The sequence below is a fragment of the Aphelocoma coerulescens genome, chromosome 7 (genome assembly GCF_041296385.1).
Source record: "Aphelocoma coerulescens isolate FSJ_1873_10779 chromosome 7, UR_Acoe_1.0, whole genome shotgun sequence".
Classification (NCBI taxonomy): Eukaryota; Metazoa; Chordata; class Aves; order Passeriformes; family Corvidae; genus Aphelocoma; species Aphelocoma coerulescens.
In genome coordinates, this window is record NC_091021.1 from 11,881,352 (window position 1) to 11,898,047 (window position 16,696).

Here is a 16,696-nt window from a genome sequence, read left to right on the forward strand (position 1 = left end):
GCCCCTGGAGTGTACAAAAATGCAGATCCCATAGCTCCTCTAGGCACTGAACACATCCTGGCTCATCAGGGTATCAGCAATTGTCTTAACTAGGGCTTTCCAGGCTTGCGGTGTTGCTTGGTTACCATCATTCCTGCAACTTTCAAAGAAAGAAAATAAAGCAAATGTAGAAAAAATCCACCTGGTTTCTATTTATGGGCTAGGCTACTGTACGGATCCAAACAAAACAGAATTGTAAATCCTCTATAGCTTCTTTCATGATCATTTTTTTTCCTCAAGTATTCCACTTGGCTATTCCCAAAGGCTTTCTGTTTTAAGTATGTTGTATACTGGACAGCTTCTAGGATTCTGCACAAAGTCATCAAGTTCAGAAGCTGGAATCTTGACAAATAATGGCTTGTATCATCAGCCAGTCTTGGTAATGCTAGCTGGGATGACTTTTCAGGATGACTTTGTGCATCCTTAGGTCAGGGCAGGGAAGAGTGCACAAATCTTAGCTTGGAATATGTTAGGGAGTATTTTCTTTAGTAATGATGATAATGAACTATCATAACCATTTGGCTAAGGATGTCATACCATTTTTTGAATATTTCCAAATGTAGCATCAGAAGTCCTCACCTGCCCTTAAGTGGAATAATTTTGGCAATGTGAGCTCATGTGTTTTAGGAAAAATTCTCATCTTAATTTCAATTAGCTGATCTTGACAAAGTACTCTGAGAACTTGAGTATAGCATATGTGCCCAAGTAGCTATTCTGTTGCTATCCCTGCTCCACCAGAGAGTTCTGCAAAATGAAAAGTATCCATTTTTTATCACTTCCAGGCTGAGATAGATAACAACTCTTAAGACAGTCATTCTATTGCTGTGTAACAAATGAGTTTAAGTTTCTTTTCACTAAGTTAATTCCCAAAATAAGACATTTTTGGGAACATGTGGATGAGTTTCTTAGTGAAGAGAGCTTTCCATAAATCTGCTAGGCTCATAGACAGTGTACCTGGTTATGATACAGTTGGTTATAGAAAACCTCTTAGTTTCTGAGAGTGGAGAAAACTAAAACAAATGGAGATATCTGTGGGTCAGACAGAGATTGAGGAAAAATAAACACATCCAAGTAAAGCATCCCCAGCTGTGGAAAAAACTATCCCCATCTATTAGAAGTATGGTGTGTATATGAAGCAGACAGCAATTCTTGTAGAACTTGTAAATGTTGCCCTATGTTCATTGTCTGAGAACTTGTGCTTTAGTGGGGCCCACAACTCAGTCTTCTAACCTTTTTGGGCTTCCAGTGGGTCCAGTTCTTCTGACAGTGGAGAGATTTCTCATTTGGTGAGATACTAGCTTTTCAACACCGTGCTGTTGAATTTCCAGTGTCACCTGGCTCATGTATGTCTGTGTTACGGATCTGTTCCAGCTCCAGTTCTGTCAGGAGGAATTGGGTGAGGCCCACAATGCTTTGGGAGTAAATTGTCAACTGTTGTTACGTTAGGTGGAGTAAGAGACTGAAATAATGGGAGATCACTGGTAGGAGAATAAAGGTGCTTACAGACAGCTGAACACAAATCCTATCCTTTGCCCTACTGTGGTATCATTGCCTGACTTGTGTCACTGAACAGAAATCTGGCATAGGATGAGAGATGCTCCAATCCTGAAGCTTTTATTTGGTTGTTTCCCAATCCTAAAGTCAACAGATTCTTTTGCTATACAATCTCTGGCAAATACCAGATGAGGATTGTTTTAGTCAGAAAGCTTATGCTGCTGTACAATCACATGCATCTTCTGTTGCAATAAGAAATGCACATTGTAAATGTCTGTATGAAACTGTCCTCTGAAAGCTGGATCCTGCTGAGTGTGCTTAGCACTGCATGCCCTGGCCAGAGTTAGAAGCTGCAGTGCACAAAATGGAGCATCGTGAGTTAAAGGCAAGCAGAGTTCAGCTTTGGAAGTTGTTACAAATTGGCTGATACTGACAGGATCTTACCACTGTTGAAGTGTAGCAGTGACAGACCAAGGAGAAACCCTTACTTGCTTTGACTACATCAGAGCTTACGGTCTGTGTGGGGTGTAAGGTTGAGATAGATGTCTTAAGGTCTGACTGTCAAAGAAAGTGAGATTTGCTTTCGGTGTGCTAAATAGCTGCATTGGCAATTAGGGAAATGTGACTCACTAGCTAGGCCAAAATTGAAACCCAGAAAAGGGCCAAAAAAAAAAATCCAAGTGCCATAATCATCAACAAAATCTGACTTTTTTGTGTATGTTCCAGCAGACTCCAAATAGCCTTTGCAGTCATTCATATAAACATTCAGAAGATTCCCTGCCTTCTGCTGACTTTCCTCTCACCTAGATGTTCTATCAGTGGCCTCACCAGAGAAATATCCTGGAATGAAAGCTGGCTATCTGTAGTCCAATGTTTTCTTGTGTTACCGGTGTTCATCCCGGCTCAGCATGCCTCTGATTCCACCTATAAACTTAGCTTTTAATATTTTTTAGAAGTAAGTAAAAAAACCAACCCAAAACAGAAGCCAAACAAACTAGTCTTAGCAGACTCTGACAACTTCCAGTTAATTTCAGTGCTACTGTAGTCACTATGCACTGGGATATATTTAGCACTGTGTTTTGCACAAGTGTGCAAATCCTATCTGTATAGGCTATTTACTTGGGAATGAAGGGATTGCAGGTTATGTTTACCGTTAGGGTCTGGAAGGCTCATGGGTCTACAGTGGAATTAGCAGAGTGCAGTGTTCTAGTTTTTGAGCTCTTCTGTGATGGGTGTGTTGTGAAATCCTAGGTTAAGTTTGGGGTCAGGGTTAGATGTCAGAAGAAGAGGGGTTAAAAGGGCTTGTTTTACTCTTCTGAAGAGTAAAGAAGATTCCTATAGGATGAGGACTCCAGTCTAGAGTGTTCTGTAGCTCATGTTATGCTTTGGTTCTGCTCTTTAGGTTCATTAAGGGCCATGTCACAATGAATAGCTGTTCTGATCTAGATTTAAATTATATATCTGGTTCTTGTATTGTCACATATCACATTAATACTAGGATTAGGGAACTGTTGAAAAAGTCACAGCTCAAGATGGGAAGGCTTTTAAATGCTTGATTTATTTGTATGTTCTGCTGGGCTGTAGGGCTATGATGAGCACTGATTCCTGGCAGGTGTTTTGGCTTATGTTGGTTTTGGTGCAGTTGTTTGCCACTGAGCTCTGGTAAATGTGTTTGGTAATGTGATATCTGAAGCTCTGCTTTTCCCCCTCTTCATACTCTGCAGTGGAGGACAATGTGTTCAAGGTTCTATGGGGGGGTGTCATGCCATCTCCATGCACATGGCCTTCATCAGCTGTGGATCTGCCACAGAGGAATATGGGCCACTGTTTTACAGTCTGTATTCTATGGCCTGCAGAGTGACAGCATGCCTTCCAATTTTGGGGTCTTTTTGTTGTTTGAGAATAAAAATCACTTCAAGAATTGACCTTTCATTACAATGGGAAATTACCTTGAACATTTACAGATGTTAAGCAACAGTATTTTCTGTGGTGATACATACGTGAAATAAGTTTCCTTTTAACTGTTGTGCCTTTACTCTCCATTTCCCTTCTCTGCCCTTGAGTCATTTTTTCCTGCATACTGTTTGATAACATGTCATGAACCATTGAGTAAAGACAAAGTGGTGATTTAGGAAGGTGATCAAGCTATGGAAAGATGTCCCACAGAATTAATTAATTTTTTCAAGGTAATACATCTCATTTGGTCAAATTTGATAGGTGTGATATTGCTTGGAAAGAACAAATCTTTACATCACCCAATAAAATGGTGAGGTAAAATTTTGCATGTAGTGTACAGTTGTCTTGGCTGTCTGCTTTGTTACTTTATGGTGATGCAAAATAAGAACTTTGGACTTCAATGTTTCGCTTGTGTTCCTTTGTCTTTTAAAATAGTTTTAATAATACCTCTTAAGGGGCAATAATTATAATTCTACCTTGAATAATTTCATACCAGTGACCAAATTTCTTGACCATGTCAAGAAATGGGATTTTGACATTATCTATCACTTTCTTCTTCAAATCTTGTGAAGTTCAAAAGGACGAAAATCGTCAAAAGAACTCACTTTTAAGCAGGAGGAAAAAATATTTTTTAAAGTTGTAAAGCTCTTCCCAATTGGCTTTTTTGAGTTTTAGTTTTCCAGTGAAGTTGGATTCTCCTCTACAGCTTGGGTTGAAAAAGATCAGAACTGGGGTTTAGCAGGTGATGTGTTATGCAGGAAAAAAGTGGAATCACTAGGGTGCCTCAGTGCAATAATGTCCATATCTGATTTTCTGTGTTTAAATCCTAAAAATACTGCCTGCAGGCTACAGGCAGTACTGGAAGGGGTTAAATGTCTGTATGTTGGCATAAGAAATGCAGTAGCTATTAGGAATGTTGCTGTCTTTCTCAGTTTAATTCAGGTGCTCACTGGACAAAAGGGACAAGTTCTCAGCCCTTCCTTGTGTCCCTTTGAAGGAAATAGCCAAATCTTGCTCTTGCTTGCACTAAAGAACAAACTGCTGGTAGGGCCATAGCATAGGCCCCTTCCCCAGTGCTTGGTTGGGGATTCTGCCCAAAGGCAAGGAATTGGGTATGCTTCCCTCACCAGGTTTCCAGCCCCTCTATTCATCTCATGGATCTGTGCCTGTTGCGTAGATTCCAACACCCAGAAATGCTCTTTAACACTGACATGTGTGATTACTTGTGTTTCTTCATCGAAGCATCACATTTTAAATTGCTCTATTCATTCCTTTGATTTTGAACATAACTGTGACTCAGCAAGCCATGCAGAAATGTAAGTTTAGATTGTAATGGACTTTGGGACATAAGCTATGAGAGTCTTTGTTGTGGGAGCCTTTGCCAGGTGAAGTGCTTCAGGCAACATCTGGCTGTTTCGGATGCAGAAGCAATTAAGAGCTTTCTGCCTTGCTTTAAAATAAAACCTGTGATGCTGACAGGACATTTGCAGTCTAAAATTAGTTTTGGCCTTGGCAAAATACGTAGTTTCAATAATGATAAAATGGATTAAATAGGACAGCAGTGACACATTTCTAGTCTAATACAGAGAGTGAGTATTTTGTAGTACAGAAGGAAAAATTAGTCTGTAAAGACAATCCAGTCATAGTGGCTTAGTAGAGGCTGATTTCAGCAGTCAGGATGTTCAGAAATGTCACAATATGCTTTTAAGGTTAGCTGAGGGACTGCTGAACAGATCTTATTCCAAAGCAAACAAGGACCAGTGTGCAACTCTCTTAATAGCAGCAAAAGAGGAATAATTTCTATCTGGCATGCATGGTAAACCATAGACCATGACTGCCTTCTCTTCACAGCTGCATGAGAGAATACAAAACTTTACTTCCCTGCACTAATGAAATTGGGAGATCAGTTTCCGTTCATCTGTGTATGGATGTAAACAGGCACTCAGTTTTCCATGTGGTTGTGTGTCTTTAACTTTGAGGACAATTCCTCTGAAATTTATATGCAAATCAGCAAAGGCCTTGTATTGCGAACAAAGTGCTGGTGTCACTCTTTGGGTTTCCCTTTGTTTCATCTGAGTTAGTATTCTTGAGATGATAATGTTGTTTCTGGAGAAGGACCACAGTGAAACTGCACTGGTGCTGCTCAGAAGGGTTTGATTAGTAACTGCTAAGTTACTGTAACTTGCGCCGACGGTCCTCTTGCATTAATGATAAAATAGTTTTCATTGCTTAAGTTTATCTTTCTGCACCAGAATGGGACTAACAGCAACGCTTAGGTGATTGCCTAAGCTTTCATGGCAGTGAAGATAGGCCCTTAGAAAAGGTAGGCCCTGTAAAAACAGGTAAGGGCACCCCCACGTGTTGACCACAGCAGTAAAGGAATGAGGGATGTTTATTTCACAAAAGTCTCTTGTGAGAAGACAGTAGAGTAAATCAAGAGTAAATTAACTAAGTACTACTTTTTTTTTTTTTTTTTTTTTTTAAACTTCCAGCTATTTTTGCAGGAGATACCGTCTACTGGAGAAGATAGAAAAATAGGAACAGAAACTGGAGTCATTCACAGTGGTAAGATACCTTTTATCTCTCTTTGCTGGTCATTCAGATAGGAAGGTTCTTTACTTACAGGTCTATCAGTGCAGGAACAAGAAGCCAGGAACTTTGGGGGCAGTGCAGTCTATTTGAACATCTTGGAAGCTGAATCATATGGAAATCGTGGAGTGTCTTGGGTTGGAAGGGACCTTAAAGATCATCTTGTTCCAAACCCCCTGCCATGGCCAGGGACATCTTCCACTAGACCAGGTTGCTGAGAGCTCCACCCAGCCTGGCCCTGAACACTGCCAGGGAGGGGCAAATTTTGTCTCCAGAGTCTATCATTCACCACTCCAGATAAATTTCTCTCCTTTGTCTTCTTTTTTTCTGTGTCAGCAAGTTGACCAGCTTATGCTATATGGTCCTACTGCTTCTCCTCACCATCTCCTAATCTTTGTAATTGTTTGAACCACAACTGAACTACAGTTTGTTTGTGAAGGTGTAGCATGGTTTGCAACTGAAAGTTCTGCTGAACTGGTATTCTGAAGTCATATCACACTAAGCATAGTCCAAAGTGATGTTCAGAGGGTAGTGGGAAAGGGTAGCTTTGTAGTAATTAAAAAAAAAATTAGATGCACATATAGACTACAAAACTGAGAAATGGGGTCTCTGCAATTGCCTAATTTTAGAGGTGATCTAAACCCCATGTTTTTTGTAACTTGTTTTGAAGAAAATACTTGTTTGGACATATCAAGTAATTCCTTTTGCTATTTTGTCCGAAGGAGGCAGTTTTTCTGTGTCCAGCATGTTAAAAAACATAGCTAAGCCTATTCCAAGCCTGAATCTAACAAGTGGGCTAATGACCTCATCCTTCTATGTAATTCTAATGGAGATGCTCATTTTTTTCAAATGTCTGTAAGGTTCTCCATTTTCCTTGCAGATTGGGACACCTGGATTGTGTCCCCTACGAATGGCTTCCTGAGAAATCATCACTGAATCATGTAATTCCTCAATTTTAAATCTGTAAAATGAGATAACAATACTCCTGCACTTAAGCATGGGTGTCAGGATGATAAATGTATTTATGTATTGAAGTTTCTGAAATGCTCAGGCAATATAATAAATAGACTGAAGGAGAACTCATTTCATTTGCACATTATTCACTTCATGCACCCCTTTCTTTGGTGGAGGCAGTTATGCTGTTTCTTAAGGATTTCCTTTTTGCTTCAGACTTTTTACACAGAATTGCTATTTGGCAAACTTCCAAAGCTTTTGGTAGTGGAAAGATCACAGGGAGTGGCTGAATAGAATCAAATCTGGTAGTTAATAATTCAGCATGCTAAACTCGGTAGTGGTGAGCTGTGTGACTTCCTCAAAGGAAAGAAGAAATTATACGTGCCCAAAGTGGTTCTTACGCATCTGCTGATTGCAAGTGTGGCCAAGTACATGATGAAATATTGCTTGTCTGGCTCGGAGCTCTGTACAGTGCAACCAGAGTGACTCATCGGGTCAGTTGCTGACCAGAAGTTGAGCCGTCAGAAACAGATGGGCTGCCTAGAGAGCGAGATATCTTGGAAGTATCTCCACCCTTGTCAGCAGTGTTACAGCACAGGGATTTCTCAGAAGCAGTAATTTCAGTGAGAGATGGTAGTTTTTCAGCTGCACTTGATCTTTCACATCTAGAATGATGCCTTGTGGCCCTGAGAATAAGGAAACTTGCTGGCTTGTTAGTGAAGGTCCGTATTTGTGAATCCTGTACTTGGAGGGGCAGTAGTAGGGAGGTCAGTAAAGTCCTCAGACTTGCAAAGGGATTGTTTGTCAGCTCTGAGAAGCCTTCAGGTTGCTATTAAAATATGGTTGGTGTGTGAATGTTCTTTCTGCAAATGAGGCCAAAATTTTTAAACGACTCTGAAAATCTTTTCCTGTAGCCTCTCTCCACCTCTTTACTCCTGAGCAGAATGGGAATAACAAATGCTTCCCCAGACTGTAGAGCTGGGCTGAGGATTATACTCAGCTCAGATATTTGGAGTTCAAGTACCCTACAAGTATCTAGGGAAATAGTTTTGTAGACACTGAATACTGGGGCAAGTTCTAGATCAGCATCTGAGAAGAGAGTACACCAATCTGGGATGGGTTTTCAATTTGACTTGCTCTGGTGGGTTCACCCTGGGCAGCAGCCAAGCACCCATACAGCTCCTAACTCACTTGCTGCAGTAGCTCTCCACAGTGAGCAGGAGGAGGAAAATAGGAAGAACAAAATCAAGACAATGTTGAGTTGAGATAAAAAACAGTAAGTGAAGAGGAAAAAATGGATTCAGGGGGTGCAAAACAAGGGAGACAGCGCACTAGGTCATGGCAGGCTGATACCCAGTCTCCAAACAAGCCAAAAAACTTGCTTGAAAACAAAAAAAATCCTTTTGTTCCTCTATCCCAGTTTTTATTTCTGAACTTGAGGACACATCACATGAAATATCCCTTTGGTCACTCTGAGTCAGCTGTCCCAGCTGTGTCCCATCCCAGCTTCTTGTCCACCTTCAGCCTGGCTGTGGGGGTGTAGTGGGAACAGAGGTGGCCTTGACACTGTGCAAGCACAGCTCAGCAACAGCCAAAACACTGGTGTGTTGTCAGTGCTGTTGTAGCCACAGATCCAAAGCACAGCACCCTGTGGGCTGCTGTGAAAGAAGTTAACTCCATCCCAGTCAGACCCACCACACCCCCAAATCATACTACCTTTTTTTACTTACTTTTTAATGTAGTACTGTAAAAAGAATTATTAGAAGAACAAAATCCTGTTGTAAGATCTTAAGAAGAGAGTATTCATGATGAAAAATGTTTTCTTGTATGTGCAGATTCAAAATTTTTATTAGAATCATGCACACTTTGAAACAGTTCAAAAAGACTAAGAATTTGCTGAAGTTCATTTTTCTCTGAGAAGAGTCTCAAAAAATTTGTTTCAGGGAATTCAGTAGCACTTAAGTGCTTGTCTGAATAGGGGCTGCATATTCAAGCTGACTCTGTCCTGCAAGAACAATTCTGGAGAAATTTTACCCAGTGTGAACATGTGACCTATGTCAGAAATGGGTAATTCTCTAACTGCCTATAGGTGCATCTTGTTACTGTCTGTATAAGTATGTAATTTTGTGCCTTAAAATAATCAGCTCTGTGAGTCTTATTTATCATGAGACTGGACAGATAAAATGCTTTCAAAGTTGAAACATTAAGAATTAGAATTATGGGGTTATCCTAAGAAATAGAAAAAGTAAAAAATAAAAGATTTGAATTAGGAATGAAAGTTCACTTCTGAAAAAAAAAATCAGTAAATGGCCCTATGCTTCCCTGCAACACCGTATTTTTGATTATGTATGCTGCTGTCAGTGAAAAGTTACTGGCAGCTGTGTGATGCAAAGAGTTCAGATAATTCTGATTAGAGCTCACTGATTACTTTGATCAATATCAAAGTCTGAAACTGAAAGCAAGTTGAGCTTTCACAGATTTTTTTAGAGAGAATAATTGAGATTAAAGGAGACTCTTGAGTTCTTGAATTGATTCTTTATTTTTAGGGTATTTGGCCTTCTCTATTATTGGTGGCTCTTCTTTATTCCACTTGTCAGTATGAGGAGAGATAAGCATTTGTTCCTGGTAGTGAAAAGCATCACAAAGGCTTTGGTGGATGTGTAGTAGCGTGACTGGTCTGAATTTAAGAGTTCAAAGCGGCCACCTCCAAACCTCTTACTGGGTTTGTCAGTCAATGCTGTCATTCCAGGAGAGAGATGACATTATGGGATTTGGTTGATCATGCAGTAAGCACAGTGAAACTGAGACTTCGGTGTTTTCATAAGAAGGTCTGGGAAATTTCTTATGACTTTTTAACACTGAAACACTGACTTGAATGAAACGTTCCTTGTATCATGGGGAAAAGTGAACATATTCATAAAAAGGCAGTCCACAGAGCAGAATTGCCCCCTCTAGTATGTTCTGAAATGGTTCAGCTCTAAAGGTTCATGATTAGAGCAGGTAGTTTTTCTTTGCCAGTGACAACTTCAATTTTTTTGTTCCCTCTATGGAGCAGGCAGTTAGAGGAGGTTGGAAGAACTATGAATATCTTTGTTTTCAGCAGCAAAGGAACAAATGTTCTCTGAGGCCACTAGGATGGAGTGTGTATTCTGCTAGAAGGGAGGATCAAGGCAGTAATTTGTGCCCTGCCTAAAAGCAGGGTGTATATGGGGATAAAGTGTGAAAGAGTTCTTGTATTTTTCCTCCAACTGCACAGTTCAGGCAGTTTAAAAAGCCCTGTTTGCTGTGCTCTGATTGTGAGCAAGGTGGCTAGACTGTCTGATCTCAGTTAATGAGCAGAACCCCTGGAAAAATAATGATAGCTAAAGTTCAGGTCTTGGAACAACTCTACCTGTGTCAATATCATTGGGAACCAAATTGCATGTTTGAGGAAGACAGCCAGTGGAGCTGAATCTCATCCTGTGTAAATTGCTTCTCATACATGGGTCTTCTTTTTTTCTCTGTTATTGGAGAGTCCGAATTATGAGCAACTATAAATCCAGCTCTCTTCAGCCAAGGTCCTTGGTTCTGTGGATGCCAGGGACAGAGCTCTGTTAACCACAGAATCCAGTCACAGCTCACGTCTGCTGCCTGCAGAGCCAGCCCTGCTTGTTTTGGTGTGTGGCTAAATTGGAGACGTGAATTTGTGGCAGCTCAGACTGTGCTTTTCCCTGCAGTAAGAAATCTGTGTGAGTGACTGCCAGAACTGCTCATTATGAATGAAGATGATAACTCTGTGCATGGCTTCATGAAAATGCAGTCATACACTTTGAAAAAGACTAGCTGTTCAGGAGTCACCTTTGCCTTTACTTGGTAAGGCTCTAGAATAATGAAGGAAAGGCATAACTGATACAGGGCTTTACTTGATAATGAATGCTGTGGTCAGCTCTTCTTGTGTCTGCACAAGCTACAGTAACTTCCTGCTTTGTTAAGCTGAACTTTGCTTATCCCAAGTTTTGCTGTGATTTGGGCTTTCTGGGAAAGGATAACTGGCTAATAGGGAATTCAGTTAGCTTTTGGGGAGCCCTTGCTTAGCTGGTGTTTGAGAAATGTTTTGGTTATGCTGAAGTAGCTTCACCCAACCCCAACAAAACCCATTTGATTGGGAAATTCCTACCTAGCTCTGTTTATTGTCTGGCAGTTCTTACTGCTGGCAGGATGGTTAGAGGAAGTTGAGATACAGGGAGTTGGACTTGCTGAGACTTTGACTTGCTTAGTGTGGTAACTGTTAACCAGCACTGGTTTTTTGATAGTGCCCACAGGCAATATGTAAGAGCTTGTCAGTGCTGTTGTAATGTTGCTAATTAACAGCAGTGAGAAGAGGAACATGGCAGTTAAGGCAATTTTGAGGTTCACATACAAAACATGCTTTTTTGTGTGCTTATGGTGGATTGACCCTGGCTGGATGCCAGGTGCCCACCAAAGCTGCACTGTCCCTCCTCTCCTCAGCTGGGTAGGAGAGAGAAAACATAACAAGAGGCTCATGGGTCAAGAGGAGGACAGGGACAGTCATTCAGCTGTTACCATCACAGGCTAAACAGACTAGACTTGGAGAAATTAGCTTAAATTATTACCAGTCAGTAAGAGTAAGATAATGAGAAAAAACCCCCTAAATTTTAAAACGCCTTCCCCTCAGTCCTCCCTTTTTCCCAGGCTTAACTTTACTCCCAAATTCTCTAATTCCTCTCCAGAGCAGTGCTGGTAGATGGGGAATGAGAGTCATGGTCATTTGCCTCTGCTGATCCTTCTTCCTCAGAGGAAGGACTGGACTCCTCACACTCTTCCCCAGCTTCACTGTGGGGTCCCCGCCATGGGACACAGCCCTCCGTGAAGTTCTCCAACCTGCATCCTCCCCATGGGCTATAGTTCTTCTCAAAATGCACCAGTATGGATCCCTGTACTGCACCAGCATGGGTCCCTTCCCACGAGCTGCAGTCCTTCAGGCACAGCCTGCTCCAGCGTGACCCCCCCATGGCATCACAGGTTCTACCAGCAAACTTGCTCTAGCATGGGCTCCTCTTTCCATGGGTCCGCAGGTTACTGCCAGGAGCTTCTTCCAGTGTGGGCTTCCCACAGGGATACAGCCTCTTCAGGCATCCACCTGCTCCCATGTGGTGTCCTCCATGGGCTGCAGGTGGATCTCTGCATCCCTGTGGTCCTCCATGGGCTGCGGGGGCACAGCTGCCTCACCCCTGCACATGGGCTGCAGGGGAATCTCGGCTCTGGTGCCTCCAACACCTGCCCCTCCTTCTCTACTGACCTTGGTGTCTGCAGAGCTGTTCCTCTCACATATTCTTGCTCCTCTCTCTAGCTGCAATTGCTGCTGCACAGCTTTCCCCTCCCCCCCCAAACCGTGTTTTTCCAGAGGCACTACCATAGTTGCTGATGGGATTGACCTTGGCCAGTGGCAGGATCCGTCTTGAAGCTGACTGGCATTGACTCTATCAGACATGAAGGAAACTTCTGGCAGTTTTCACAGAAGTCACACCTGTAGCCCCTCCACTATCAAAACATTGCCACACAAACCCAATACAGCATCTGAAACGTGCTGGTATCTATGTTTGCCCAAGAAAAGTGGGTTTGGCATCCTTTAGAACACTGAGGGTTTCAACTGGTAGGGCCTGCAGTGGTAAGTAGTAACCTAGGTAACTACAAGTTAGAGCTTAATTTGATGCTTTTGAATTCTGTGAAGCAAACAGTATGTTACCTTGTCCTCCAAAGCTGTGTTAAATATTCGTCTTCAGAAATTCTGGACAGATGCAAAGGGAAGGTTTGTCCACAGATTTTATTATCGTTTCATGGATTCTGGCATGCCAGAGATAGATCACTTCCAGTGAATGGGCACAAACAGATTAGCTGAAAGATGCTCTAGAATATGTATCTGTGCTATACAGTGTAACTGAGCTTACCTGTCTTTGAGAGAAGTACCTTAAAATAAGACATACTTTTATTTTCTTGAAAATGTTCCTCAACAAATAAACTATTTTCTTTTCATTCTGTTGATAAAATTACTCCATTTGTTATCCATATGTCATAGGTAGTCAAACAGCTTTATCTTGGTATTGCCCTTGCCAAGTTAAGAAACCTGAAATTTTAAAAAAAATCCAAAACCTTAATATATCTGACTAAATGGGAACCTCAGTTCATGCATGTCAGCAACACTTCATATGCTATTGACCTTCAGAAGCAGCAAAGTTTTTTGAGATTGTCTCCTCACTATTGGGGAGGGTGTGAAAGGGGGGACTGGTTAAGCTGTCTTTGCATACTTTTGGCAGTACAGAGTCTGCATTGACTGACTGTACTTTTACAACTAATTTTGATGTAGATGGGTAGTGTGGGTTTCAGATGAAAAAAAATAATGGGTTTCTTTTGAGTTTTTCCTCTAAAAAGTGCAGTTCAAAGTCCAGTAAATGCTCTAATAGCAACTTATTCATGTGTAATAGCAATTAGGTTGAAGGACTGTATGAACAATAAGTAATTATGGGTTAACTTATTTGTGTGCTTTTGTTGTTGTTTCCAGGAATACCTTTTGTTAACATCAGAAAATCAGTGTTTTCCTTGGCAGTAGGAAGGTGGGGGAGGAGAGGAGACTAGCATTTGTTGTAAATCTGAGAATACCAAAATGTCAGTGGTGGTGTTTCCAGTGTAGTGTGTGACTGTACAGGTACTGTTAACGTGGGAATACTGCTGGGCCTATGTCTGTTCATTGTGGATATACATCGGGTCATTTTACTAGAGAAACTTGTCAACATTTTTTAGAGCTTTTATGTACATACATTTTGTGTGTGTACATATGTATATAATATATAATAATCTAAAATACTGTTCAAGGAAAAATTTGCATCTTCTTCAAAGGACCTATATGAGGTGACTTAGTTATAGAAAATGAAAGGCTGCATTTAATTTCAGTGTTTGGATTTGGAAGGTTCAGACTGCTTTAGCACATTTAAATCAGGTGTTTACCTTCAAGCATATACATAACCTCACTGACTAATAAAGTATGCTTACCTATACTTTGAATGTATGTTACTTACCTGAGGTCTTGCCACCCTAAGGCTGCTTCAGGTCTGTTTTGCCTCCAGTTGAGCACCTGGCTTTATCAGTTCTCATCAGAAGCCCTTTATTCAGGGAGCTCTTTCAGAGCTCTGGTGAAGTGCTTCCTTTCCCCAAACTCACTGTAAACTTGCCATCTCATCATGACTGTGGTGCTTCCATGTGTGCTTGGTCAGGGCAGCTCTGATGACTTCTCTGTCTGCAGCTGGGGGGGCTCCTGTGGGACCAGCAAGCAGCTGGTTAAAGTCCACGTAGCTCTTTGAATTCAAAGGATTGTATTTGCTGAGAATCAGCCTTGCACATCTAGCAATAGTAAACTGGCTCTTCAGAGATGTCTGAGCAAGAAGGAAAGGTGATGTGAACTTCAAATACTTCATAGAAAGAAGGCTGAAATCAGAATAGCTCCAGGACCATCTTTGAACTTGAGGTTTATTCCAAGATTGAGAACTTACTGTACTGTACCAGTCTGCTGGTAGAAGTTTGATTCCTTGTGATACTTTATTTCTTGATGTCCAAAACAAGTGTGAATTTGAACACTTCTGGCATGCACTTTTGTACTTCTGCTCTTACTGTTTAGAGAAACCACTGTGATTGAGGCAAGTTAGGCTCCCACTTTACATCCTTCCCTGTTAGCATTCCCATGCTGTGCTCTTGTAGCAGTCCACATTTGGGCAACCGCAGAAACAAATGGAGCGACGTTGTCTCTTGGCATTCTGTTCTGAGCTGAAATAGGACCCAGCATAAATGGCTTAATAGCTCAAGTCCCTGGCAACCACAACTTGGAAGATAATACCTCATTTGTAAAAACTGAAAGCTAACCTTTTTTGTTGTTGTTTTGCAGGAGGGCCATGCAGATGTAGAATTTGAGTAGATTGTATTTTGCTATTTGACTCTTCTTTATCAGTATGCTTGGTAAGATATTTTGAGGCACTTGAGGAAGAGCAAGAGGGTAATGTTTATTTTGGCAAGTCTTAACTGTTGAAAGCGAGTTTTCTGTCTGAATTTTTCTTTCCAGAACCCCCATCCCTCTCTCCTGCCTGTTAGAGAGAACCATTTTGCTGACCATGTAGCTGAATCCATCTATTGTCAATTGGCCTCAGCTCTAGTAGTATGATATACGTAGTAAAACCAGGAATTCAGGTTATGCTGAATCACAGTGATGCTCTGCAGATGTTCGTCTAGGATGCCAGCCAGCAGAGCACAGCCTGTAGGCTTCCAGCAAGATTCTCCTGCTGAGTGGGGAGGATACAGAGCCCCTGGATGCAGTGTCTGAAGTGGAGAGCATCAGAAGCCAGCAAGTGGATACTTTATCCTGGGCAGCCACTGGCAGTTGTGGTAGTGATGGAGTGCTTCTGGGTTTCCTACCTTTGGAGCTCTGGAGTGGGGGATATGCCTTTGCTGGCTCTTACCTGGTTCTAGGAGACTAATACAGGTGTGTTTGAGGGAAATAAAAAAACTCTTCAGAGAAAATCTTTTTAAGAATGGCCTAGGGATTAAAATACTCTCCTAGTGTAACAGGAGGCAGATTTGGAACAGGCACTAGATCTTCAGTGTCTGTAAAATGGAGATGTTCCCTTATCACTAGGCTGCTGGGATGAGTTCTGTCTCTTCCATTTGAGCTATTTCATTTTCTTTATATAAACATTTATAGAAAATGACTCCTCATTTTTTCTGAAGTTCTGATTTTAATGAATTGATGATTTCCTACTCTGAAATGAAAAATTGTTGGGAAACTTTCTGCCTTACCCTATTTCAGCTTTTTGATATTTTTGTAGTTCACTATAGCTTCTTAATGTGGAGAAGAGTCAGTGGTGTAGCCGAGTGTTCCCTTCTTAAGTGGGTGGTATAAATTGGATGGGTCAAAAAGAAGAGCAATAGGAAGTGCTGTCACCTCAGTTTAGAACTACATGTGTGTTTGACCACTCAGACTTTTAGCCTTATATTTGATAGTTATTCAGGTGACAAAAACAACTAGATAGGGAGTTCAAACACATGATATGTGCAATAGTTTAGGTGGGAAACTGTTGGCTTCAGATTACTGATTCACTGCTTCACATGGCAAGCTGTGCAACTTTAGAAAGGATCTGGCTTGAAAATAAACGTTTGGCTACTAATCAGTATGGAAAGAGGTAGGAATTTTCAGAGGTTGTGCCTAAGTCCCTTGAATGTTCGCTAGGAAATAGCTCTTCTATCCTGTAAAATACCCTTTCATGGAAAAATATTTGCACAGTCTTGCTGCTGTGCAACAAGACTCCCTTCCAGAAATTTGACATTTTTTAAAATCTGAATTCCTAGGGTTTGTTTAAGAAATGTGCAGTCACATGTGTTTTGGAGATGTTTTCCAATGTTTAGAATGCTATTTTTTTTAAATTAATGGTACTTAGTTTCTTTTCAAATTTATTTTACTTAAAAGTATGATTATTTCATAAAGCATTTTATTCATTCTTTGTATGTGCCTGCCTGTAATATACAGACACATACATATGTCAGCAGTTACAGAGTATTTACTTTGTACTGGTACCTACCTGTCTGTTGAAACATGGATACATAGCTCTACATGGGACTTGCATGT

The 16,696-nt window shown here is 41.1% G+C and overlaps 1 protein-coding gene across 6 annotated transcripts in view; it reads left to right on the plus strand.

The window, feature by feature from the left end:
• Window positions 1–16,696, plus strand: part of SPATS2L (spermatogenesis associated serine rich 2 like) — a 116,514-nt gene that overhangs the window by 48,444 nt on the left and 51,374 nt on the right. For 4 of the 6 annotated variants that reach the window (XM_069022113.1, XM_069022115.1, XM_069022111.1 and 1 more), the window contains exon 2: window positions 5,982–6,054. The exons of 1 other annotated variant lie outside the window; for it this stretch is intronic. The gene's annotated coding sequence lies outside the window, so the exon portion shown is untranslated. Of the gene's footprint in view, window positions 1–5,981; window positions 6,055–6,958; window positions 7,020–16,696 lie in introns of all 6 variants that reach the window. One more of the 6 variants, XM_069022114.1, reaches the window with a different exon arrangement.